The sequence below is a fragment of the Nycticebus coucang genome, chromosome 16 (genome assembly GCF_027406575.1).
Source record: "Nycticebus coucang isolate mNycCou1 chromosome 16, mNycCou1.pri, whole genome shotgun sequence".
NCBI lineage: Eukaryota > Metazoa > Chordata > Mammalia > Primates > Lorisidae > Nycticebus > Nycticebus coucang.
In genome coordinates, this window is record NC_069795.1 from 42,666,782 (window position 1) to 42,694,664 (window position 27,883).

At 37.4% G+C, this 27,883-nt stretch overlaps 2 pseudogenes; both read left to right on the top strand.

Annotated features, from left to right (window-relative positions):
- The first annotated feature begins 3,159 nt into the window (after nt 1–3,159).
- LOC128567408 (small ubiquitin-related modifier 2-like) lies at nt 3,160–21,772 on the top strand (annotated as a pseudogene).
- A 3,224-nt stretch (nt 21,773–24,996) lies between these two features.
- On the top strand, nt 24,997–25,187 carry LOC128568346 (uncharacterized; annotated as a pseudogene).
- Nucleotides 25,188–27,883: the final 2,696 nt, after the last annotated feature.

Below are 27,883 nucleotides of genomic sequence, written 5' to 3' on the forward strand. Positions count from 1 at the left end.
AAAAATATTTTAATTTTAACACACATTACTTTAACACAAGCACAACTTGGTGTGATTTAATGGTACATTGACATGTAGCATCAGGAAAACTACAACATAGAGTTTTAAAAATTTATAGCCAATTCATGAGGAAAAAAAAAACAAAACTGTTGTATCTCCTTCTTGAGCTTGTCCTCATCCATGGATCCTTCAGTACCTTCATTATACCCTAGAAGTCTCCAGGTTACCACACCCTGGCGTTCTATTCTGATGCTCAACCCATGGGCAGCCCGTACCTCACCTTTCATCATCTCCTAATTGGCCAAAAAGGCAACTTCCTTTTGGCAGAATTCTTAACTTTGGTATTAAATGTGCACAATTACAGTCAGAATAATCATTAATCTTCAATTTTGGAAAACAGTGCTGCTGAATTTTATCTTGACAAATGTTACATGTATAATTATAGCATAAAATAACTGCAAAATCAAAATCAAAAATCTTTAAGAGATCACTTAACCCAATCCACAAATTTTATTATTATGTATTTGCTTTTTTCTGGATGTCTATGGATGAGTTCATTTAGTCAGAATCTGCAATTCATAAAATAGTCTATTTGTCCATGAGAGTTTCCTCATATGTATAATTCTATAATTTCCTTCATCCTTGATGTCATTCCCACTCCCTTGTTTAGTACGTAATTGAACAGTTATGTACCTTTAAAACAGCAGTAGAATCCAGTGGCTGTAAATGTTCATAAAATACAGATTTCATGGTACTCTTTTATGTCCTCTTTTTCTTTTCATTAAACACTGTGTTTGTAAAGTATAGTAATGTTGCTATAAATATGTCTCATTCACTTTTTATTGCAATATAATAGCATAACTAGATGGTCCCCATCGATCTTCTATAATTAACATATGGATAACTCAAATAAGACAATTTGAAGGAACATATTTATACATGCACAATTTTTTAAATGCATGGATAGGATTTAGGTAAACCGTAAGGTTATTTCAGTAGCCAGAGTTAGAGGCAGCAGAGCTCCTGCAATGTCTAACCTTAAAACGGGAGTGCTCACTAAAATCTGAAAAAAAGAAAATTACAGAAGTGTACACGTGGAGAGGACAGTGACTCGAGTGGAGGTTACTATCTCAGGGCTCTGGAGCTCTACTCATTTTTCTTTATTCTTTTTTCTTTCTGTTCTTCAGACTAGACAATCGTCTGACTTGAAGATTGCTGATTCTTTCTTTTGCGAGTTCAAATCTGCTGCTGAGCCCTCCAGTGAAATTTTCATTTCAGTTATTATAGATTTCAACTCCAGAATTTCTAAATTTTTTTGTTTTTAATCATTTCTGTCTTTTGTTTATATTCTTTCTTGAGTGAGATATCATGTTCATACATTCCTTTAGTTCCTTAGATTTGCTTCCCTTTAGTTCTTTGAACATATTCCAAATAGCTGATATAAAGGTGTTTCTAGTAACTCTACTTAGTCTGGGCTTCTGCAGGGACAGTTTCTACTCTTTCTCTCTCCTGTCCATTCTCTGAATGTGGACCATACTTTCTTGTTTCTTGCATGTCTTGTGATGTTTGGTTGAAACCTAGATACTTAAATAATATAATGGATCAAATCAGATCGTACTCACCCCCTGAACTAATTTTGTAAAGTATGTATTTTTTATCATATCTAGCCACTGAAGTTTAAATGCCTCAAAACAATAAATCTCCCAGCTTTCAAGAAGCCACCCACCAAGAAGCTATGCTCCTGTGCTGCAGCACACCCCAAAATGATCTGCCTGGCACTTAGCCTTTACTTCCCAGGTGCAAAGAGCTTCAAGGTCAGTCAAAGATGAGAAATCAGAAAATTTATTTTTAGATCTTTCTGGCCATATGCACAGCCCTGTACATATGAATTCCAAAATTATTTCAAAATCCTTCAAAGCCCACTAAGGCCACTTCAGTCCCCAATGTTTCCTTTTAAGTTGTTTGCTCAGTTTTTCATTTGTTTCATTTTTGAGATAGTGTCTCACTCTGTTGCCCAGGCTAGAGCCCTGGAGTCAGCCTAACTCACAGCAAGCTCAGACTTCTGGGTTCAAGCAATCCTCCTTCTTCAGCCTCCCGAAGCTGGGACTACAGCCACCCACCACAATGCCCAGCTATTTTTTTTTTCTATTTTTAGTAGAGATGGGAGCTTGCTCTTTTTTTCTTCAAGGGAAATAAATCTATCTTTATTAAAAATATATACATAGCAAGAGAATCAAGTATGAAAAATAGGAAATATATTGCAGTTTATTTTTTTTTAATTTTAAGTAAATTTATTTCAATGTGAGGGAACAAGCAACCAGGTGAAAATATTTGATTTTGTTAGGTATAGTTCGTCTTGTGGTCTTGCTTCTTGATCAGGCTGGCCTTAAACTCCTATGCTCAGGCAATCTTCCTGCCTCAGGCTTCCAGAGTGCTAGGATTACAGGCCACTACACCTGGCCAATATCGGTCAGCTTCTTGATGGTCCCAACTGTTAACACAATCCAGGCAACATTGATGTTAAAAAATTACTAATGATGGATTTTACAAATACATCAGGGAGAAAGCTTTTCATACTGTGTGAGTTCTGATCAAGTTAAATAAAGACAAGCCCTGCTTGTGGGGATTTCAGAGAACTGCCATCTAGATCCCAAATGATAATTCTCTGAGGATGGTTTTTTGGGGGGACTTTCAGATTTCTTTTTCCCTTTTCAGTGGCTGCTTAGCAACTGGTTTTCATGATTACTAACATTGTGAAACTATTGATTTTTTTTTTTTTCAAGGAGAGGAGAGTACACAAAGTAAAATGCCAAGCTCGTTGTTCCCTCTACTGTTTAGTCATTCGTCAAAAAATGCTCTCTAGATTGTTCCAAGCTTTTGGTTAAAGTTATGAAAAATCTAACTTTGATCATTTTTAGCAGTGTTGCTGCTTTTATGAATGAGAGACTTTAGAGGTCTCCTTATTCTTCCATTTCTACTGATGTTATTACTTAACTAATTTTTGGCTTTGAAATAATTTTTTTCAACATCTTCTACCTATCTATTATCTTTCCAAGGTATACTTATTGAAATGCAAATATAATAATCTCAGTTGTGCAGAATGTTCTGTTCATGACCCTGCAGATCAGCTGTCAATTTCCTCCACCTGATCTGTGACCCATGAAGCTGGCCTTTGTGGGATGCCTCAGCCAGCGGCTGCAGCCTTCTAGTTTCCAGGTATGTTCAGACAACACAAAGCACAAGTATGAAATAGGAGGAAAGAGAGATGAAGGAATTAAAACCATGATTTGTAGTAGCTGCATCCCTCTACCAGGTCAGAGCTGCAGTTCTGAGCAGCTCCTTGATGAGTCCTCCTTCCTCTGGCTTGGTCAGACCTGTGGGTGAAATGCGGTACCAACTATTTCTAGCCCTACTGCTTTATTAACTTTTGTCCCTAACTCTATAGGGACAGAAAATCTCCACGTCCACCATCTTAGGTTCCTGGCTATGTTGACACATTAAACTGGCATAACACCTATTACCAAGGGAAAAGCATAATATAAGATTTCCATTGCACAGGAGCCCTCATAAAGAAATGAAGACCAAAGAAGCAGTTAATGAGTTATTATATACTGAATTAGACAAACTGTGAAAACGTGATTAGACTATGTCAGGAGGCTTAAGAGATAAGAGTTATTCTCACAAAGTCTTTACAGTATTCTCCTAGTCTTAACTTCCTATCCTTGAAGATGAGGTTAACAGCTTTCTTCTAGTAAGGTGGGAAGGTGGGGGTATCTTACCCAGGAGGAATTTATCTTCTTCTTTTAAGAAACAGCCTGAATATCAAGGTGATCTTCCTATACCTGCTGTTCTTTAAGTATAGCGAACATAAATAGCCAATATGCCAGAATAGCCTATTTTAACTTCTTCGACTCTACCCAGATTTTGTAAATAGTTCTTCTATCAAATGTATATTCAATACTAGTCAGGTGTTGTTAAGCATATTTGTATGCTTTAGGGGTCTTGGTTAAAAATTCATTTCCCAGCCCAAGGTCAAAGATCTATTTTCTAAAAATATCTGCTACTAGCTTCATTTCATTTATTGTTTTATGTACATGTCTCAATCCTTTTGGCATTTACCATTATATATGGTTAGAGGTAGGTAGAGGTATACGTTTCCTGATACTGCTATAACAAATTACCAAAAATTTAGTGACTTAAGACAGTACAAATTTATTCTCTTATAGTTTTGTAGAGCAGAAATCTGAAACAGTTTCAGTAAGCCAAAACCAAGGTGTTAACAGGGCCATGCTTCCACTCAAGGCTCCAGAGGAGGATTTATTTCCTTGCCTTTTCCAGCTTGCAAAGCTGCATTCTACATTGTTTCATAGCTCCATTTTTCATTGTCTAAGGCAAAAGCATAGCATCTTCCAATCTCTCTGATTCCATCTGATCATCATTTTTTTCTTTTATAAGGATGTTATAATTATATCAGACTGATTCAGATAATCCAGTAGAATCTTCTTATCTGAAAATCCCACATCTGCAAAGTCCACTATTGCCATGTATGAGAACATTCACAAATTCCAGAGATTAGCATGAGGATATCTTTGGGTGAGCTATTATTCAGTCCACTACACTATCCAGACTTATTTTTCTCTATATGTGAGCCAGTTTTCTTAATGCTATCAATATATCTTTTTTTTTTTTTACCTCTGATTAGCAGTGCCAATTCTTTCAAAAACAGGTTCTTTCATAATATATGGCTTTATTTTTTAGCATTTCCAGTCCAATGGTTCTCAACCAGGGACCATTTTGCAACCCAGAATGCATTTCAAAGTATCTGGAGAGTTTTTTTCTGGTCAAAACTGGGAAATGGGGGAATAGGGACAGGGATATTACCTAGAATCTAGGAGGTAGAGTCCCAAATCACTTACAGTGCACAGAACAGCCACCTCCTCCCCCCCACACACACATACACACATAACAATAAATTATCTGGCTCGAAATGCCAATAGTTCTGAGGTTGAGAAACTCTGATTTAGTATGTTCCACAGACCATGCTGTTGCAACCTCAGTGCCAAATTATTTTGTTATATATTTCCAGAGGACATTTTTATATCATGTAGATCTAGGATCCATATCTTTAAGAAAAAAATAGGTAGTCCTATATAAATTTTATAAGTTATTGAATCTATCAAAATAACCTGCTGGAATTTTATTTGGGATTACATTAATATTTTAGATTAATTGGAAGAATATACATTTTTACATTGTTAATGAAAAGTGATGCTGGATGGCCCTAGAGACTCCTTTTCTTTTCTCTATCAGTAGCTTATCAAAGAATTGGCTCAGCCTTGGCTGATGTCAGTATTCTTGGTATGCAAGGCTATTCCCATGACCCCTGTGTGCAGACCTCAGTCAACCATATGCATAGTTCCTTGGATTGCTCCTTGGCTGGAAGATCTCCTGATACATTTCTTGTTATTTAGAAAAATGTACATGTTCCCTGTTCTTCTCAGGATATGTAATGTTATATAGAGAGAGGTATGTAATGAAGTTTGAGTGCAGAGCTTGTTTTTGCTCTTGGAGTGCTCTTAGTTGCATATTGAACCCACTGGCAGAGGCAGGCTCCTCCTCACCATTGTGTACAGAGACCATCTATAAACCAAACCTAAGCCATGGAATAATGAAAGTTGTTTATTATTATGTGCTTGCTCTCTACTACTCTGCTGTGATGTTTCCTCCAATAAATCCAGTATTGTATCTGTGCCACATGACTTTAGTGTTATATATTCATGACCTCCTTGCACAATAGTTAAGTCATCTTCTCTATGAAAATTTCTGTATTGATTTCAAATACCTTATAGATCTTTTGAAAGAGTGTGTGTTTTACCAAGTTCTTGTTCTTTTCATTATGTAAATTCCTACATTCTTTATATATGCTTATTATTATAAATTTCCTATTTTTTGTCTTATCTTCTAGTTTTGGCTAATGTAGAGAAGAGCTACATGAATAAATAACACTAAAGTCATGTGGTACAGACACAATGCAGGACTATTACACAATAGTATGATCCCTGGATGTATTTTTGTACTAGTAATATGAGTGTATTTGTTAATTTTTTTGAGTTTTATAAGTAGATGATACTATCTTCTATAATAACAGTTTTTCCTATATATGTACACCCTACATATATATACAGGCTGTCCATAAAGTTCATGAGCAATATAAAATCATTAAACGTATTAAATTGCACACAAACTTTATGAGCACCGTGTGTGTGTGTGTGTGTGTAGTATTGTGTCACACATATGTGTAATATTGTGTCACATCTTATTACACTGGCCATACACTTTAAACTCCGGTACTTTATTGACAGCAGTAGTAATAACAGGTATCTTTCTTTTATTTATTTCTACCAATTTAATAAGTATGTATCAAAAATTTCATGATCATATTTTCTGTATATTTCCCACCCAAAGAAAACACTGTTATAGCTTTTTACATCTGAAGAGAAAAACAATAAAATGATCATTATATAGCGGACAAAAAATAAAGAACCCTAGAGCACAAACTACCAGTATATTAAATATAATCAGAGAAAGAAAAATGAATCTCAAAAATATAAATCAAGAAAAATAGTATAAAGAAAACCAAAAGGATTGTTCAACTGAGCAATCCTAGAAAGACTGGGGGAAAAGAGAGAACCCCACCATACCTGGTGCAGGGACTTTATCCATAATTGTAGCTCAGGGAGCACAGCATGGAGGTCATGGGCAGGATAAAACATATAATCCAAAGAGTTGGAAATCTGACTCATTAGGTGAGTAATTGCAAGTACTGGGATCAGCTGGCCCCATCATAGAGGTCTGCAATGGGAGGAAGCCTTTCCAGAGATTTTGGTGTTTGGGGAAAGCTGCACATTGAGTGGAATGTTTGAAGGAATGGGTGGACTCAGTGTACAGCAACCACAGTTGAATACTGCTTGGAGTGGATTTGCCATTGGATTGGTAATTGGCAAGTCAACCTTAGTGGGAAGGTCTTGGTGGCCAGGGGGCTGCCATTGTGGGAAGGTTATGAGAAGGTCTTAGCAGAGGCCTAAAGCATGACCATCTTAATTATGCCTTCCTGGATCAGAACTCCACTCTTGGGACAACCTGAGGGAGTCCCACACCCCACAGGAACTTGTGACTGTGGGGGGCACTGTGAGACCTGCCCCTAAAGGATTCTGGCAAGCTTTGGGATCCCAACCTGGAGGGGTCTGAATGCTGAGGAAATAATCATGTGATCACTATGGGCAACTAAATGAAGAATAAGAACCACAGAGATTGCCAGCCATGTTCTTCATCCCTAAAAAATACCACAGCACCATTTGGTATCCAGGTGACATATTGCAACATATATATTCCTAATAAAAGAAAGAATTTGGCTTTGCTCATGATGCTTTGAAACAAAGGAGGAAAAAGAAGGACAAGGAGGTGAACAAGAAGAAAGAACTCATGAGGAGGAACCAACAGAAAAATTTGGGCAACATGACAAACCAAAACAGAGCAACTCCCCAAAGGGACCATAAGGCAGCTACTGCAGAAGACTCCACCTATATAGAATTAATGATTTTAACAGAAAGGGGATTTAAATATGGACAATAAAAACAATAAAAGGAATGGACAAGAAAATGGAAAGACTGAACCAAAAGTCAGACGAGAGCTATGTAAAATGTAGAAAGGATATGGTAGAGCTTAAGGAAATGAAATAAATAATCAGAGAATATAAAGATTCAGTGGGATGTATCAAAAAGAGGTTAAATCAGAGAGAAGAAAGAACCTCAGAGCTAGAGGATAAAGTTTTTGAGTTAACCCAGGTAGTCAAAGAGGCAGAAAAGAAGAGAGAGAAAGCAGAACATTCATTTAGAGAACTATGAGACTCCATGAAGCATTCAAACATATGAATAATAAGAATCCCTAAAGAGGAAGAAGATTGTCCCAAAGGAATGGAAGCACTACTGGAGACTATCACAAATGAAAACTTCCCAAGTTTTACTAAAGATCCCAACATACTTCTTCCAGATGGATATCAAAACCTGGGTCATTTCAACATAAACATAGCTTCTCCAAGAAACATTGTAATTAACCTGTCCAAAGTCAAGATGAAAGAAAAAAATTCTGCAAGCAGCCAAGTGTAAGCACCAACTGACCTATAGAGGCAGAGCCATTAGGATGACAGCAGACTTTTCAACTGACACTTTCCAAGCCACAAGAGAATGGTCATCCACCTTCCACAGTCTTAAACAAAACAATTTTCAGCCCAGATTCTATATCCTGCTAAACTAAGCTTCAAAAATGATGGTGAAATCAAATCTTTTGTCTATATACAAACACTGAAGAAATTTGATACAACAAGACTAGCTCTATCAATCAGTGTAACCTGGCTTATTGTACCCTCAATGAAACCCCAACAATAAAAAAAAAAAGACTAGCTCTACAGGAAATACTTAGACCTATTCTCAACACTGACCATCACAATGGACTGTCAGCAAAGAAAACACCCAGAAGCTAAAGGTGAAAACTTAGCTTCCACAATGGCACAAAAGATAAAACCACACAACAGACTTTCATAAAATAAGATAACTAGAAATCCACTACATGTATCATTTCTCTCAATAAATGCCAATGGATTGAATGCATCATTAAAGAGTCATGAGCTGGCTGATTGGGTAAAAAAGCACGAGCCATTCATATGCTGTCTCCAGGAGACACATCTACCCTTGAAGGACAAATCAAGAATAGATTGGAAAGGAACGGAAAACAGTATTTCAAGAAAATGGAAATCAGAAAAAGGAGAGGTTGCAATCTTACTTTGACATACAGTGGATTTAAAGGAACTAAAGTTAAGAAAGACAAATATAGACACTTCATACTGGTCAAAGGAATAAAACAGTAAGAAGACATTTCAATTTTAAATATTTATGCACCCAACTGAAATGCTCCCAGATTTATGAAACAGACCTTGATGGGTCTGAGCAATATGAAATCCCACAATGCCATTATAGGTGGGGATTTCTACACCCCTCTTACAGAACTGGACAGATGCTCTAAACAGAAACTAAACAAAGATACAAAGGACTTGAATGTAACCCCAGAACAAATGGGATTAATAGACATATACAGAACACACTATCCCAAAGCTAAGGAATACATATTTCTCTCATCAGCTCATAATACATACTCCAAAATAGACCACATCCTAGGATACAAATAAAACCTCAGCAAAATTAAAAGAATAGAAATTATACCTTGTATCTTCTCAGACTACAAGGCAATAAAAGAGAACTCAACTCCAACAAAAATATTCATTCCCAAAGACATGCAAATTAAACAACTTTATGCTAAATGAAAGTTAGGTTCAGAAAGAGAAAAAGAGGAAATTAATAAATTCTTGAAACATAACAACAATGAAGACACAAGTTACCAAAATCTGTAGGATACAGCAAAAGCAGTCTCAAGAGGGAAATTTATCTCACTAGATGCCTACGTTCAAAAAACAGAGCGAGCACATCAACAAACTCATTAACCATCTTATGGAACTGGGTGGGGGGTGGGGGGACAGGGAAAGCTACCTAAATGAAAAGAGTATATAACTACCAACATTCTTTTCATAGTGCCCAAATAAAAAAGAAGAAAGTAAAAAGTAAATAAATGAATAAATGGATAAGGGAGAAATGCTCCAAATAAAATGTCTTTTAAAAATCCTAAATTTGAAAAAGATGTAAAAATTCAGTTTAAAAGGATTTTTTTGAGCACCAAATTACATAGATTTACAAAAGAAGAAAAAGAAAAATGACATATTATAGTGAAATTTAAAGATATTTGAATTGATCAAGACTCAAGTAGAATCTCAATTCAAATTGAGACATTTTAATTGAGCAAGACTCAAATAGAGACTCAATGATTGTGGAATGAAGCTGGAAAATAAAGGTCTCAAAAAGGAAGTTGAAGGATAAAAGTCACTAAAAGTCTCTGCATAAATGAATGACTCAGAGATGGAAGGAATTTTAGGATTCAGGAAGATCCCGTTGCCAGAGAATGCTGCCACCAGAACTGTTCTATGGGTCTATGAAAATTTGTTGACTCTGAAGACTGCCATGGCAATTGCAACAACAACAAAAATAAACAAATGGGACTTCATTAAACTGAAAAGCTTCTGTACAGCTAAGGAGACAATAACCAAAGCAAAGAGACAACCTACACAATGGGAAAGGAGATTTGCATATTTTCAATCAGACAAAAGCTTGATAACTAGGATCTATAGAGAACTCAAATTAATCCACATGAAAAAAGCCAACAATCCCATATATCAATGGGCAAGAGACATGAATAGAACTTTCTCTAAAGATGACAGACGAATGGCTAACAAACACATGAAAAAATGTTCATCATCTCTATATATTAGAGAAATGCAAATCAAAACCATCCTGAGATATCATCTAACCCCAGTTAGAATGGCCTACATCACAAAAATCTCAAAACTGCAGATGCTGGCGTGAATGTGGAGAGAAGGGAACACTTTTACACTGCTGGTGGGACTGCAAACTAGTACAACCTTTCCGGAAGGAAGTATGGAGAAACCTCAAAGTGCTCAACCTAGACCTCCCATTTGATCCTGCAATCCCATTACTGGGCATCTACCCAGAAGGAAAAAAATCCTTTTATCATGAGGACACTTGTACTAGACTGTTTATTGCAGCTCAATTTACAATCTCCAAAATGTGGAAACAGCCTAAATGCCTACCAACCCAGGAATGGATTAACAAGCTGTGGTATATGTATACCATGGAATACTATTACTATTCAGCTATTAAAAAAAAAAAAATGGAGACTTTACATCCTTCGTATTAACCTGGATGGAAGTGGAAGACATTATTCTTAGTAAAGCATCACAAGAATGGAGAAGCATGAATCCTATGTACTCAATTTTGATATGAGGACAATTAATGACAATTAAGGTTATGGGGGGGAAGCAGAAAGAGGGATGGAGGGAGGTGTGTGGGGCCTTGGTGTGTGTCACACTTTATGGGGGCAAGACATGACTGCAAGAGGGACTTTACCTAACAATTGCAATCAGTGTAACCTGGCTTATTGTACCCTCAATGAATCCCCAACAATAAAAAATAAAATAAAATAAAATAAAAATAAAAATAAAAATAAAAAAAGTTGTTGACTCTTTGTGCCTACACAAAGCAAAGTGTCTGTCATGGGCCTGAAAACACTGTTAATCATCTGGAAAGCATTTGAAAAGAATAATTGGATACAAAACAAAACTAAAGATGGGCTTATTTTTAAATCAAAATCTATTTCCAATAACAATTAACAAAAAAGTGTTTATCACCCATTTAAGATGAAGAAATGGTTGAGGAATACATGCAGTGACACTTCAATTATTCAGATTTCTCCAAAGTGAAAACTTGACAGATGACAAAGGCTTGAATTTTTCCATGTTTTTTAAAATGCACATATATTTTCTAATTAATAATAATTGTTTTCCTTCTCATTTTTTTCAAATACTCTATCTTAGATTACAACCTCTAGAAACAAGATACTGAGACATAGTTGCAGAAGGTTTATTGGGAAGCACTCTGGAGAGATGGGCAGAGGGAGAGGCTAGCCTACAATGGGGTAGCAACCAGGACATCAGCTCATTTTATGTGGAGATAAAACGAACCTTCAGATTTGTCTCAACCCAAGGCTGCATTGCTAAGGTTTTGTATCCTGCTTCAGTCAGTTGTGAGATGAGAATCACCTCCAGGTAGGACTGTAACACAGGGTTAGGCTACTCTCGGCAGTCTGGTGAAATTCCCATACCTCTGTGCTGGATGCAGGGGTTTCCACCTGTCATTCCAGCTACTGGGGTAGAAGAATTGCTTGAGTTCAGGAATTTGAGGCTATAGTGAATTATGATTATGCCACTGCATTTCAGCTTTGGGTGACAGAGTGAGACCCTCTCTCTAAAAAAGGAAAAAACAAAAAAAAACAAAGAACAAGGAAAAGTAAAAAGGTACTTCTGTGAGACATTAGCAACTTTTTGGTATAGCTTCTTCAAGATCTATTGCTGTTGTTGATCTTGAAGCCTTAGCAGATACTCATTCACCCCTCTTCTCTATCATGCATTCTAGATTCCCCTTCCAACAGTGAGCACCAGTCCTTGTCCAGGTCCATTGTCAGGTGAGATGACTGAGGACATGAGCAACTGTGTTCATGACCATCTTGGGTGATACTATGCTAGTGATGAAAATTACAGCATTGGAAGTTTATGGAATATGACAGCCTCTGGCAGACTGTCAGAATCCAATGCTTGAAACTTTCACTGGTGTTGAACTTGGATGGCATACTAATAGTAGAAGAGGTCCCACTGGCTGCTAAAGTATTTCAAATACTAGAAAGAAATCAGAAAATGGCTAAACTAAGGCCTTGAAATTAGACAGCTGCTCCTAGACTTGATTCATTGAAGAGACATAATGAAGGGCTGTCTAATTGACTGATCATCAATTTAAGGAAAAATGAGAAACTGTGTAAGAACAAAATGGCAGCATCATTCCCACCCCAGATTTATCAATTGACTTTAGATACGGAAGCATCCTTCTACCCTCTGTCATTTGAGATGACATCATCCCTTTGGAACTCTGTTCCCTTAGATTTCACTATGTTTACAACTCTCTAGTGAATTTAAAGGAAAGCATCGGGGTTTTCTCCATTTTTTCAGGATGTTTTGTGGTTTTTTAAATATGTTCACAAATTCTTTAAAACTCTTCTCTTCAAGAGGTAAAAATTTATTTTCATCCAATTAAGTATCAGTTAGATTTATGGATATACTTCTGGTGAATGAAATATGGCAAAAAGTGATGGAATATCCTTTATGTGATTAGGTTATGCAAAGATTGCAGCTTCCATCTTGTGGGGAACAACCTCTCTGGATTATCTCCTGTTAGATTACTGGCTGTGTGAGAATCAGTTGTCATGTTGGAGGAACACTCAAGCAGCTTATAGAGAGGTCCATATGGTGAGTACTTCAATAAATAGCCATGGGTTGAGGAGCCTCTGCCACTGGAGCCATAGCAAAAGACTGCAGACCCAGGTGACAGTTTCTTCTGCAAACTCATGAGATGCCCACAGCCAGAACTACGGAGCTAAACCACTCTTGGATTTCTGACCTTCAGAAAGTGTTTGAGATATAAATGTTTTAAGCTGCCAAAGCTAGCAGTAATTTGTGGTAGAGCAAGAAATAACTAATACAACAGGACTGAAGATCTTTCAAAACTTTCTATGTTCTAACTGGAAGTCGTTCATTGGGGAATTTTATCCACCCATGCAAATGGTTTTCCAATTATGCCATTAGATGAGAAATCTCAGACAAAGTTTCACAAATTGTTGTTGTCCATTTGTCCCCATCCACCTAGTACTATTTTCTGACTCTCTATAGTCCTATTTATGCCCAGGGAAGGGAAGAATACCTTGTATAAATTGCATACATTCCATTACCTCCCTGGGTTTCCCTGTCTTCTAAACCCTCCCATTGGGTTTAGTTAATAGAATAGAATATTTGAGGTCAAAAGGAGAGGCATTTATATGATCTGTTGCCCGCCTTGCTAGGATTCCAGCAGGGACTGCATTTCCCTGTGACTATGTCTTCCCTCTGTTCAATCCTCTTTCATGACACCAGCTCTCACCCAAGTCTGGAAACAACGTTCCTTCCCTTGCCCATCCAAACCCAGAGATGAAAACAGGTTGCCTGTTCTTAGAGTAGGAGACTAAGAGACAGGCCTGAGACCGGATGCAGGGGCTTGCAGACTGGGGGTCACTGTTAAACAACCCTCAAGCAGAAGCTGACTGCAGGCATAACTGCAGGCAAGTTATGTCCCACTGTGTTGTCAGCTCTCTCTGTCACCTTTCTTGAACTTTGGTGAATTACAGTATCTTTTGCATTGCATTTTAAAATTTCTCCATGTTTGAAATCACCATCACAGTTCTGCAAATAGGAAGGGAAGGAACCCAGTTCTAGAAATTATGACATAAATTTTCGAAAAACCCAACCCCTGGTCTGGAATAATCCTCCCCTCAATGACTAAAACTATAAAATATCAAAAACCACTTCCTCCCAGTGCAGCTGCTCTTTTCAAAAGCCTGCCTGTTCTCTCTCCCAGGAGTGTTCTTTCACTTTCAATAAAAAGCTGTTGCTTACTTGGCTCAGGTGATGTATCCAGAAATTCTTTTCCCAAGGATGACTGTGAACTTGGATAAACCTCTACTCAGAAGCCAGTAGCACTGCTACATACCTTCATCACCCACTTCTGGCTCCCTTAACTCTGCTAATTCTCTGGAAACACTTCTTCCCTTGAATTGTTTTTAGTAAAACTTACATATATCATCTACTTCCTGTTATGATTCTGATAAATAGAGTCCTTTGGAGTTGTTCGACTGAAAGCCCCGAAGTCACCAAAATCATCAGTCTACCTAAGACTCGACTCAGCCTTCCCTCCCAAGCCTGCTTTCATTTCTATTTTCTGTTTTAATTACTTGGGCCATGCTTCCTTTCCTCTGTTATCCAACCCAGCTTTGCCCATATTGAACTGCCAGTATTTTATCATGTTTATCCTACAAAATAATAAGGAAATTTTTTATGATTAAAACTTGAAATCTGGAAGTTACACATCCTAGTTTGAGTTGCCTGGAAGCAAACATTTAAAAAGCTGTCTATTTGAGAACATACCAAGAGAAGAGTGGGGACGTGACAACTATAGTAGGGTGTGAGTTATTGAGCAAGTTACTGTGTGGGTGACTAGAACTGTGTCTCCATGAGCTTTATCCCACTGAAGAAGTCTGAGAGATAATAAAGGACATAACTCACAGTTGTTCTAACCAACATAACTCTGAGCATTTTTCTACCTGATCTCCCTCCATTATTTTGGGGAGGCCAGCTTCCAGACTCATATTCTCTAGAACTTTAGCCTATCCCTATATACCAGCTAAGTGTGCTCCCCCAGCCTGGAAAAAAAAATAACCAAAAACTCTCAGACAGAGTCATGGGAAGTCCAATTGACCAACCTTGACCCTGAGGAGGTGAGAGCCTAAGAGATGCCAGATGTGCATGAACAGCTCCATGGACTCTGTCTCCTCTGCCTCACTCTTTCAACACATCTAATCAATCACAACGTCTGGAAAAGTTTACTTCCAAAAGCTTTGCTGGATCCATTGCTTCCGATCTATCTGTATTACTTTTCTACTGCTATATAACAAATTGACATTCATTTAATGATAATAAAAAAATGCCACACACACATTTATTATCTCAGGAGGTCAGGAGCCCAGGCACAGCTTTTAGTAAGGTCAGGAGCCCAGGCACAGCTTCACCAGGTCCTCTGCCTCTCATGCTCTCACAAGGCTGCAATCAAAGGGCTGACCAGGCTTCAGCCCTCAGGGTCCTCTTCCAAGCTTACAAGGTTGTTGGCCTTGCGATTTTATGTCTGAGGTCCTTGTTGTCTTGATGGCTGTCAGCTACAAAGTACTCCCATGTCCTAGAGGACATTTGCAGTTCCATGACACACAAGGCTTGTTGTAGGACCTCTGACAACAAGTCAAGGGAATGACCACTCAGCACCTTGACATTGTTCTGCTTAATTTGTTCTATTTAGAGTGTGCTCAAAGGAGGAAAAAACCAAGAGTGTGACTCATTGTGGGTCACTGGCATGCTGACTTCCAGTATTCTATTTTAGGTAGCATCCTCTTTTAACTAAAATGCTGAAACACGTTGTACCTGGATTGCTGCCTTCAATATCATTATTCTCAAATCTTTTACCCAAAACCTACTAGAGAACTCTAACGTAAATGGGAATCTAATGTTGCAGCCGTAATTTCCAAAATATTTTAATAGTTTCCCTTCAATATAATGAATATTTGGGCTCAGCGCCTATAGCACAGTGGTTGTGCCAGCCACATGCACCAAGGCTGGCGGGTTCGAGCCCGCCCTCGGCCAGCTAAACAACAATGACAACTGCAACAAGAAGATAGCCAGGCATTGTGGCAGGTGTCTGTAGTTCCAGCTACTTGGGAGGCTGAGGCAAGAGAATCACTGAAGCCCAAGAGTTGGAAGTTGCTGTGAGCTGTGACACTACAGCACTCTACTGAGGGTGACATAGTGAGACTCTGTCTCTCTCTCTCTCTCTCTCTCTCTCTATATATATATATATATTTGTGTATGTTGAATATAATGAATATTTGATAAACTAGGCCTTTATAATCTACTCTGCCCACAACTGAAGCTTCATTTCTCCTCATTCCAACTTCACTCGCTAACATCAAAACGCACACATCTTCCTGCATGCACTATGCTGTTTTTCATTTTCCTGCCTTTGCTTATCATCTGCCCCCTCTTTGGAATGCCTTTCCACCCTCTTTACTACTTAAACTATATACCTCAGCAAAGGCACCTGGAAATCTAGGCAGGCCCATAAAGGTAGCTTTGATCATCCTTACTCGTGGTATCTTAATATCCTGAACATACTTTGGTCATTTCACTTAGCACTTTGTATGGTAAGTTTTAAGACTTCTGTCCAACCTTAGAGAGTGAGATGCCTATAAGTAAGAAATAGGCAGCTTTGCATCCCTTTGCAGCCGGCACATATAGGTTGTCAACATATTGTTGTTCGATTAATGAATAATTAATTAATTGATGGTCACCACAGATTCATTCACAATTTGACTGAGGCAACTGGGATAGCAGAATGTAGTTGAGCGGTAATTCGAATCACCAAGCATGGAAAAATATGATAAACATTAATTGCATTTTTCATTTAGACTGGTGTTGATTGAGCTTTAGTTGATTGTTCCAGAATCCTTCATCAGTGTTTATAAGATATCTCCCAGGGGAAAGGATTTTCAACAAAATAAGTAAATCTAATAAAGAAAAGATGAGGAAGGATTAAGATCCAAGTCTGAAATGCCAGATGAATATCTGTATCTGATTTACTGATTATCTTAGACCAGAACTAATTTTTATCATCATGGTATTTGCCAGGACTGCAGACACATGAAGTCTGTGGATGTCGCATGACAAGTGCATTAATGCTTCCCAAGTTCATGAACCATGTCTGTTCAACCTTGACACCAGTGTGAATGAAACAAGGCCACAATATTTTTTTTTATTTCTAATCCCTTGTTAACCATTGTTCAAATGCTTTGGCATTAAAAAAAGGCGGGCGGGGGGGGGAGGACATTGCTTCATCCCCTGCTGTTTATATCCCTCCTAAAGTCATAATCCCTGTAACAATAATCAATTGCAGAGGACGTTGCTTTGATGAAGCTCTTTAACCACAATCCTTTTACATACTGTTTGTAATCTGCACAGCCGTGCAATTATTCAGCCTCCCTTTCATTGAGGGCATATTTTCACACTTCGGGAGCTCTCCAAACTTATAATTCAGCTTCACTGGCATGAAGACAAAAAAAGCCTTCCCAATTACAGTCTAAAATCATGCCACTATTGACCCTAATCTCCTTCTAAAGCCCTAAAATATAAATTAGGCCTGCATTCATTGTGTCCCAAAGAGATTTCTTTTCTGGAACTAGTTCTCACTGCCATGGGGCCTCCCCAGCAGTTCACAATGGCCATCTGGTGGTTGTGTCTTTGCAGATGGGCTCAGTCAGCACAGATTCCGGAGTCTAGGGAGAAGGGGGAGAAAGAGACATTTGGTAGCCAACTAAATTCTAAATTTACAAGATGGGGATAAATCTGCATTTCCTTTTTTCTCAGCTTCACCATCACCTGCCTAAGTTATTCAAGCTCCTATTGAGCAGCCACCTCAGTTAACAAACTTCCCAACATTTTCTCATTTCCTGATGAAAGACTATTTTGAAAGGTCAAAGCAATTGTGGACAAATTCCTTGATTTTTTTTAAAGGGATGTTATAAAACTGTAGATGGGTTCTTTAATATTCTGAAATACTAAGTTTGAATGACATGTGTCATGGAATAGAAAAGTGGAAAAATGAAGCAGTAATAAACATTTATTTAAAACTTAGAAAATGCCACTTAATGTCCTGAGTGATTTTCATCGGGATGAAAGTGATTTTCATCAGGATGAAAAATGTCACCTCTAAGATAATGGCTATCTATAAATCTCAGCAACTGTACATTTTTAAATAAAAATTTTGAGAAAATTATAGATTTATCTGCTATTATACAAAATACTGAGAGATTCTGTGTGCACTTTCCTTAGTTTCCTCCAATGGTAACGTTTTTATTTGTTTGTTTGAGACAGAGTTCCACTTTCATAGCTCACAGCAACCTTAAACTGTTAGGCTCAAGCAATCTTCTTGCCCCCATCTCCTGAAAGCTGCGACTACAGGCACCTGCCACAACATCTGGCTATTTTTAGAGATGGGTTTTTGCTCTTCCTTAAGCTGGTCTAGAACTTGAGCTCAGTGTGGTCTAGAACTCCTGAGCTCAGACAATCCACCTGCCTCAGCTTCCCAGAGTGCTAAGATTACAGACGTGAGCCACCGCACCCAGCCTCCAATGCTAACATTTTTAAACTATAATATATAATATCACAACATGTTATTGGCACTGATGCAATTCAATGATTTTCCCAAATTTACTCATTTGTGTGTGTATTTAGTTATATCTATTATTTCACATGTGTAGATTCATGTATCTATCACAGTCTAGAAAATGAATTGCTCCTTCACCTAGACAATTCCTCTTGTTGCTCTTGTCAAGACCGGGCCTCATACCTGGTGAACACTAATGAGTCCTCTGTTTTTAAATTTCATCATTTTGAAAACATTTTACAAAGCTACAAGTTAGCTCCAGAGTATGTAACCTTCCAGGATTGACTTTTTGCTCAGCATATTTCTCTGAAGCTTCATCCAATTTCTTCCGTGTATCAATAGTCTTTCCATTTCATTGCTAGGTATTTGTTTCCACTTCTTCTAAGTTGTTTAAATTAGTGTAAAGTTGTTCATAGTATTCCCTTTTATTTTTAATGACAAGACCTGTTGTGATACCCCATGTTTTATTCCTGATACTGGAGATTCGTACTTTCTTACTGTTTATTTTTGCTAGTCTTGCTAGATTTACCGATGTTACTGGTTATTTTAAAGAATCAGCTTTTTGTTTTATTGGTTTTCTCTATTGTTTGACTATTTTAAATTTCATTTGTTTTTGCTCTTGAAGGTGTAACTGGTGTTAAGTGGTGACTCCCAGAAATGAGACCAGAGCTGAGATGGTCAGGTCAAGTTTATTGAAAGGGGAGGGTCACCTGGTTGGGCAGTACAAAGGTGACATCTGCACCCAGGGAGCAGTAGGAGACCCCTTTTCTATGTGGTTGAGGGGGTGGGCAAATTCCATAGCTTGCCCAGGAAGTTAGGGTCCTTTGGCACAAACTTTGGGAGTGGAGCTAACCCGATCCTTTGTCTCCTTTGTCTTGGGGGAGTCACATAGTATTGCCTTAGGCCCCTCACAGCTCTTTGGGGTTTCCTTCCTTCTGGTGACTTGAATTTATTTCGCTCTTCTTTTTCTTCTTTTTCTTGAGGTGCGAAAAAAGTTTTTCATTTCTAATGTAAGAATTTAACCCTGTAAGTTTTCTTCTCAGCACTGCCTTGATTACATCATATTTGTCTTGGTAAATTTTATTTTTGTTTCCATTAGTTTTTCTGTGTTTTTAAATTTTCCTTTGACTGATGGAGTATTTAGAAGTGTGTTGTTTGGGCGGCGCCTGTGGCTCAGTGAGCAGGGCGCTGGCCCCATATACCGAGGGTGGCGGGTTCAAACCCGGCCCCGGCTAAACTGCAACAAAAAAATAGCCGGGCATTGTGGCGGGCGCCTGTAGTCCCAGCTACTCGGGAGGCTGAGGCAGGAGAATTGCCTAAGCCCAGGAGTTGGAGGTTTCTGTGAGCTGTGTGATGCCACAGCATTCTACCGAGGGCGATAAAAAGTGAAACTCTGTCTCTACAAAAAAAAAAAGAAGTGTGTTGTTTGAAATTTTATGTGTTTAAAGATTTTTACAGGTTTCTTTCTGTTGCTAACTTCTGTGTTAGAGAAAACACTTACATGAAATAATGTAATTTTTAAAAATTTCTTGGGGTTTGTTTTATGGCCTAGGTTATGTTCCATGGGTACTTGAAATCTATACATACATGTATTTGTGTACACACCCACCCACACACACACAAACACATGCATTTTGCAATCTAGGGGTCAACTCTTTGTTTTGTTTTGTTTTTAGGTGAAACCTCACTCTGCCACATAGGCTGGATGCAGTGGCATCATCATAGCTGACTTCAGGCTCTAAATTCCAGGCTCAAGTGATGGCCTAACAGTGAACTCTTTTACGTATGTCAATTAGATCCTCTTTTTTGAATGTTGTTCAGCGTTTACTTTTGCTAACTTTCATATCTAGTGTTTCTGTCAGTGGCTGGGAGGGAGTCAAAGGTGGTTATTAATATGCCAGTGTTTTGTTTGCCTTTTTTCTTCCTGTCTGCTTTCCACGGTTCCCCTTCCTCTGTTTCTCTCTTCCTGCCACACCTGCATGGCTTAAACATTTCTTAGGGTTTCATCTTCACTTATTTATAGTGTGGATTTTTTTTTTTGTTTGTTCTGTTTTGAGCTGTGGAGTCGTGTTTATCAGACAAATGTGTAAAGTTTTCAGACATTCTTTCTTCAAGTACTTTTTCATCTTCATTGCCTTTTTTGTCTTCTGGGAATCTAATGATATGAGTCTTTAATATTTGTTATTATTGTCTAATAGGTCCCTGAGCCTCGTTCATTCTTTTTTTGAAGTCTATTTTATCTGATTTTCAAATAGGGTACATTTTATTCATCTGTTGTTACAGTCACTGATTTTTAACTTCTGTCTCCTATAATCGGCTGCTGAACACAGGCAGCAAATTTTATTTATTATTGTATTTTTTATTCAATATTTTTCATTTGGCTCTTTTTATTTCTATTTAAATTTAGAGATTTGCTGAGATTTTCTATTTTTGAGGTATTTCAAGGGAATTCATAGTTTGGTAAGGAATTTTTAACATTATTTTAATTGGAAAATAATCATATGTGTGTGTGTACATATATAGTTTGGCATGATATAATATTTTGATACATGCTTACATTATGGAACAATTAAATCAGGTTAATTGGCTTATCCAGCACTTCAAATATTTGTCATTTCTTAGTATTCAGAATACTTAAAATCCTATTAGCCAGAATTAAGCTTCCCCTGCCTCCTTTGCCCACTTCTATCTGCCTTGTGAGACCTTGGCCTATCTAAGATCTAAGCCCTTAGGCCTCTTCTCCCCCAGGGAGGACCAGCAGAAGCCCATGGAATGCAGTTCATCGAGAACCAGAGGCAAAAGAGTATAGAGACGTGGCGCCTGTAGTCCCAGCTACTTGGGAGGCTGAAGCAAGAGGATCTCTTGAGCCCAAGAATAGGAGGTTGCTGTGGGCTGTGACACCACACTCTACCAAGGGTGACAAGGAAGGAGTCAAGACTGAGAACAACGATCACATAAATTTAAAGGTGGCGAGACAGGATGGTTCTGTGGGGCAGTTTAAGATTAACAGGCATACACCACTTAGTAAACTAATGAAAGCCTATTGTAAATGACAGGGTTTGTCAATGAGGCAGATCAGATTCTGATTTGATGGGCAGCCAATCAATGAAATAGACACACCTGCACAGTTAGAAATGGAGGATGAAGATACAATTGATGTGTTCCGACAGCAGACAGGAGGTGTCTACTAAAAAGAGAGACTGCCACTTTACTCCAGAACTCCGTTATTATAGACCAACCAAGATGACATTCTCAATTAGAAAACTGTAATTTGGTTCCACCACATCCTGAGTACTATAGTATAGTTTTCTCTATTCTTTTAATTTTCTCCTTCCCTATTCCTTTATTGTACATAAAGTAACTGGTGTATGTGCACAAACATATTGCATTTTTTTAACTAAATGGCCAACGATATGTTTTGATTGACATCAGGTGGAGATGGGTTGGGGAAAAATATTGGTTCTGTGAAAATACCCCCTTTTCTCCATTAGTGGCATGCTCATCTGCTCGTATCTTTATATTTCAGTAAGTTATTTTGCTCTCACTGTTTTAACAAAACAACAACATGAAAATCCTTGCATACCTTGTTCAATTGGAGAATTTTAATGTTTTCATTTATCATTGTAAAATCAAGGACAATTTTATAACTTTTTTGTACGTAGCTGTTACTTGTAGGACAATCTGTCTTTAAGTAGGGATAAATTACTCTAAAAAAAAAAAATGAATCCTAGATATTTTTCCTTTTAAGTCAAGCATCTTGTTGTTTTAATAAATTTCTTGTTTAAAATGAAAAACCTATTAGCTATTTTAAAATATTCAATACATTATTATTAATAATGGTCACTATGCTGTATAATAGAGAACACCAAAAGTTACTCCTCCTAGCTAAGAGAAACTTGGTGTACCCTTTTCCCATCTAGAGGTAACCACCATTTATTCTCTCATACTTCTATATGTATGTCTTTTGTAGATTCCACAGTAAGTGAAATCATATGGTATTTTTCTCTGTTATTTCACTTAACATAACGTTCTCTAGGTTCATCCATGTTGTCACAATTGACAGAAATTTCTGTTTTTTTTTAAGGCTGAATGGTGTTCAGCTCTGTATAATGTCACATTTTTAATCCACTTATTCATTAATGGACCTATGAAGGATTTTTATAAATGCTGCTTTATGATCTTTGTCAGATAATCCCAACATCTGATTCATCTCAGTATTGGCATCAGCTAATCGTCTTTTCTTTTTTTTTTTTTTTTTGTAGAGACAGAGTCTCACTTTATGGCCCTCGGTAGAATGCCATGACGTCACATGGCTCACAGCAACCTCTAACTCTTGGGCTTATGTGATTCTCTTGCCTCAGCCTCCCAAGCAGCTGGGACTACAGGCGCCCACCACAACACCTGGCTAAGCTAATTGTCTTTTCTAATCCCAGTTGTGATTTTCTTGATTCTTAGTATGACGGGTGGTTTTCAATTATATCATGGATATTTTGTTACGTTAGGTGACTCTAGGTCCTATCCAAACCACGTGTTTTAGCAATCAGTTCTTCTTTAGGTTTAGCCCACACATTTTGGCTTAGTCCTGAGGGCTGCAGTTACGACGTTTTTATCTTTCAGATATTCTATGGTCTTATTATGAACTGCTAGTTTTTGTTGTTGTTGTTATTGTTTTATTTTGTTTTGTGTTCCGGTGCCATTGAAATTCCCACTGGTCTCTGCTGGTGCTGCCTGAGGATATATAAGAGGTTGATTTAATTCCTTGGTGTCCAGTAAATGAGAAACCTGGTATGGTTCCTCCTTACTGGTGCTGCTCGTTATCTCGGTATCTCTGAACAAGGAAGGGAGTCTTAGGCTCACCTAGTGAAAGAGGGTTTAAAGCCCAGGTTATTTACTGTTAGTGAGTCCTTCTTGTTGGTTCTGCCCACTTGGGTGTGAGAGAGTCTCATGTCCTCAGAGACAAAGAGGATTCCATCACCCTGCCATTTATTTTGACTTCGTAGCTCTTCGTACATTCTGCCACATGTCCTAGTATCTCTAGATGGAAAAAAAGAGTCTTATAGCCCAGGGAAATAAAGTGGGTGCCAGGCTGGGACATGTGCTGTAATTGTGTTCTTACTGTCAATTTCTCCTGCTATCTCAGTATCTCTTAGTGGGAGTGAGGAGTCTAGGACCATTATTATAAGTGGAGCTCTCTATCTATCACCTTTGCTGAATAGTGTCCAGCTCACCTGATGTTGTCATAAGGGATCCTTTAGGTAATGTAAGGAATGAGTCTCTCTGGGTTGGCTTCTATTGCTCCCATGGGGTTAAAAAATGCTAAGCCTGGCTGACTTTTCTCAGTTAAGGAGGCACAAGATTTTCTGCCACCATGTTTTTCTAATTGTCTTGAGATCCCACCCAATTTGACTTATTCCTACCACATTTTAGAATTCTCTGTGAATTGTCTCTTAAGCTTTGTCCAGGCTTTGTAGTTGTATTTGGTTGGGAGGAATAGGGAAAAATAAGTCCATGCCATCTTGTCTAGACCAGAAACCCAACAGTACATATTAAAAACAAATTTCTGTATTAATTCTAATATTATTTGTTTTTCTCACCTTCTAATTTTCATTCCCCTTCCTCCCAAATTGATGATCTTAATAACTGTTAAAATCTCTTCCATTAATTCTTAAATATAATATAACTTAAAAGTTCTGGCCTGCATAAGATTGGTGAAATTATTCCGATCTGTATAGAAACCATTTGTAGGCTGGGTGTAGTGGCTCATGCCTGTAATATTAGCACTATGAGAGGCCAATGTGGGTGGATCACCTAAGCTCATGAGTTGAAGGCCAGCCTGAGCCAGACATTGTAGAAGGTGTTGAGGCGGGTGCCTGTAGTCCCAACTACTCAGGAAGCTGAGGCAAGAGAATCGCTTAATCCCAAGATCTTGAGGTTGCTGTGAGCTATGACACCAGAGCACTCTACCAGGGACAACAAAGTAAGACTCTGTCTCAAAAAAAAAAGAAAAAGAAAAAAGAAACCATTTGTAAATTTATTATTTTAAAAAGCTTATACCAATATTAAAAGACTGCAGAAAGCTTACTTAATCATACTTGTAAATGATTTATCATTTAAATATCCCCTGAATGGTTCTAAAATTTTGGAGGACATACTTCATTTATTATTGAATGGCAATAAATGATGTGAAAATCTACCTTTGAAAAAGAATCTGAGTAAATAGGGACTCTAAGAAAAGGATTATTTGCTATTCTTTAAAAGGGCAGAAAAAGACTTCTGAAATTCTTCATTTTAATGCCTTTGTACACTATTATATGGAGTGATTTTATGTAAGATTATGACCTAAGCAAATAAGACATGTGTCTTTCTGAGGCAGTTATAGTCAAACACCAATTCCAATGTTAAAATACAGTTTATCAAGACAATACTTTCAGGGATCATTTCTATAGTTTGTTACTAGAGAAGTTTCAGGAGGGGGTGGAGCAGGGTTCTCTGTTGAACCTGAACCCATCCTTATTCTTTGGTGTTGCTTCTTTGCAACTGACATTTACCATCAGAGAATGTTCTTCTCTTTCTTTGGGCGAGTAAGAGGGAGAGGGCACAGTCTGAATGGTTGTACCTCCAAAAATAAATTGATTCATTAAATTAAATATAGTTTATAAAAAATACTTTAAAATATTAAATCATAATTTTAATTTTATGGTCTATAGAAAACAAGCTTTTCACATGGATTTTTTGTAGAAGGCTTCCATTTCTATGGAGCATATTGCAAGGGTACAAGTCAAATCTGTCAAGTGTAGAACATAAATGTCTTAACACAATAATCAAGTAAATGAGGCAAAAGCTATGTTGATTGATTTGATGTAAGCACGTCAGATTGTATAAAAAAAATCAACACATTGTACCCCACATATGCATAAATATATTTATGATCTATGTGTATATGACTTAATTAAATAAATAAATAAATAAATCTCAAAAAAAAAAAAAAGGCTGCCATTTCTCTGAGGGCTCATAACCAGTATTCCATGGTTTATGTTATATAGTCTGTATATCTAATAATCAGATGTGTTACTTGAAATGTTTTTAAATTTCAATTTTCTTTGATGTTTTAATATTTTAATTAGTTGTTTTGTTTCCTTAGATAAGAGAGCTACCATTGTGAAATTGTGCTTTTTCAGCTCATTTGAAGGTATCAATGTGTCTGAGCTGTAGAATAATGACTAAAGACAAGGGTGTTAAAAAATACATCAAGATAGAACAGAGTATCAAATAAAAAGTTTTTGTAAAGTAAAATGACATTAAATGGGAGCAGTGGATTAGAAATACCTCTACAAATCCTTTGATGTATTTCCTTTCAAGTGATGGAACTCAGTTTCCCTCCCCTTAAATGTAGGCTGATATAGTGACTTGCTTCTGTCAACCAGGCTATGCAGAAGTGAAAGTATCTGGCTTTCAAGATTAAGCCATGAAAGGCCTTGCAACTGTCTCTTTTCTCTGTCTTGGATCACCTGCTCTTGTGGAAGCCAGATGCCATGTCATGAGAAGATTCAAGTAATTCTATGTAGAGGTGCTGGTGGACAGGAACTGAGGCCTCTTTAAAAATCATCAAGGAGTTGAAGCCTTCTGCTGACAGCCATGTAATTGCATGTAATTGAGCTACCCTGGAAGTAGATCCTCCAGCCCCAGACAAGTTTTCAGATGATAACAGGTCTGGCCAGTAACTTCACTTGATCCTCATCCAGAACTATCCAGCTAAGCTGCCTTCAAACTCATGACTGATAGAAACCATCAAGAATTAAAGCTCCTTGTTTCCAGGCCCTGTGTTTTGGTATAATTTGATATGCAGCAGTAGGTAACTATTATAAATAATTTCCCTTATAGTCCCTGGCAAAGGGATCATATGCCTTGATGTCCAAAAGTAAACAGGGACTAGCATGGGATAAATTATGGAAACATTCTCGGGAAACACAGAACTCCTTCTAACTCCCCTCACCACCCCCCACCCCCCTGTACCAATTTTGCTTCAATCTTTGTTTTGAAGCCCAATATCTTTTTTATTATTATTATTTATTATTAAATCATAGCTGTGTGCATTAATGCAATCATGGGGCACCATACACTGGTTTTATAGACCATTTGACATATTTTCATCACACTGGTTAACATAGCCTTCCTGGCATTTTCTTAGTTATTGGGTTAAGACATTTATATTCTAAGTTTATACTTAGAATATAAGTTATATACTAAGTTTATACTTAGAGTATAAATAAACTTATATTCTAAGTTTATACTTAGAATATAAATAAACTTATACTAAGTTTCACATATACCCTTGTAAGATGCACTGTAGGTGTGGTCCCACCAATTACCTCCCTCCGCCCATCCTCCCCCCTCCCCTGCCCTCCCTTTCCCCCTTCCCCATATTCTTAGGTTATAATAGGGTTATAGCTTTCATACAAAAGCTATAAATTAGTTTCATAGTAGGGCTGAGAACATTGGATACTTTTTCTTCCATTCTTGAGATACTTTACTAAGAAGAATATGTTCCAGCTCCATCCATGTAAACATGAAAGAGTTGAAGTCTCCATCTTTCTTTAAGGCTGCATAATATTCCATGGTATACATATACCACAATTTATTAATTCATTTGCTGATCGATGGGCACTTGGGCTGAAGCCCAATATCTTTGTTTCAATCCACTCTACTCTGATTTCTTTGCTAATTGAGACTGGCATACTGAAATAACAGATCTAGTACATTTTATTTATATAGACTTAAATCAGTCAAGTTTTCATATTCCATTTATGATTTTCAGTGAGGACATTCTATAGAGATGTCTATTTCTGGAAATTAGAAAACTAACTTTTTTGACAAGTAATATTTTTTTCTTTTTATGCCTCTGAATATTTTTGTTTTGACCTTAATGTGGAATTTTTATGTATGGTCTTCCTACATCAACAATTTTAATATCATATTAATAAAATATAGAGAATGATCTGTGTTTTAAAATTCTATGTTTGAATAAATCAGCATATTCACATTTTAATACAAATATTTCAGTAAAGGGTAATGGCAAATTATCTGGAGCAAGCAACCCTGCTAGGTTAACTGTTAAGCAAAAACTGTGAGGGACATAATGACTTCCTTAAGTGGACAGTCTTGGGAGTGACGTTATTCTGTCAATTGTCAAATTATCTTCTCAGAAATCCCACTGTTATATGCAAGGAACTCCCAAACTGAAAACCCTAAGAGTAATATAACAATCCTAGTCAAATCTGGTTTCTATGGGGTTTTTTCCATCT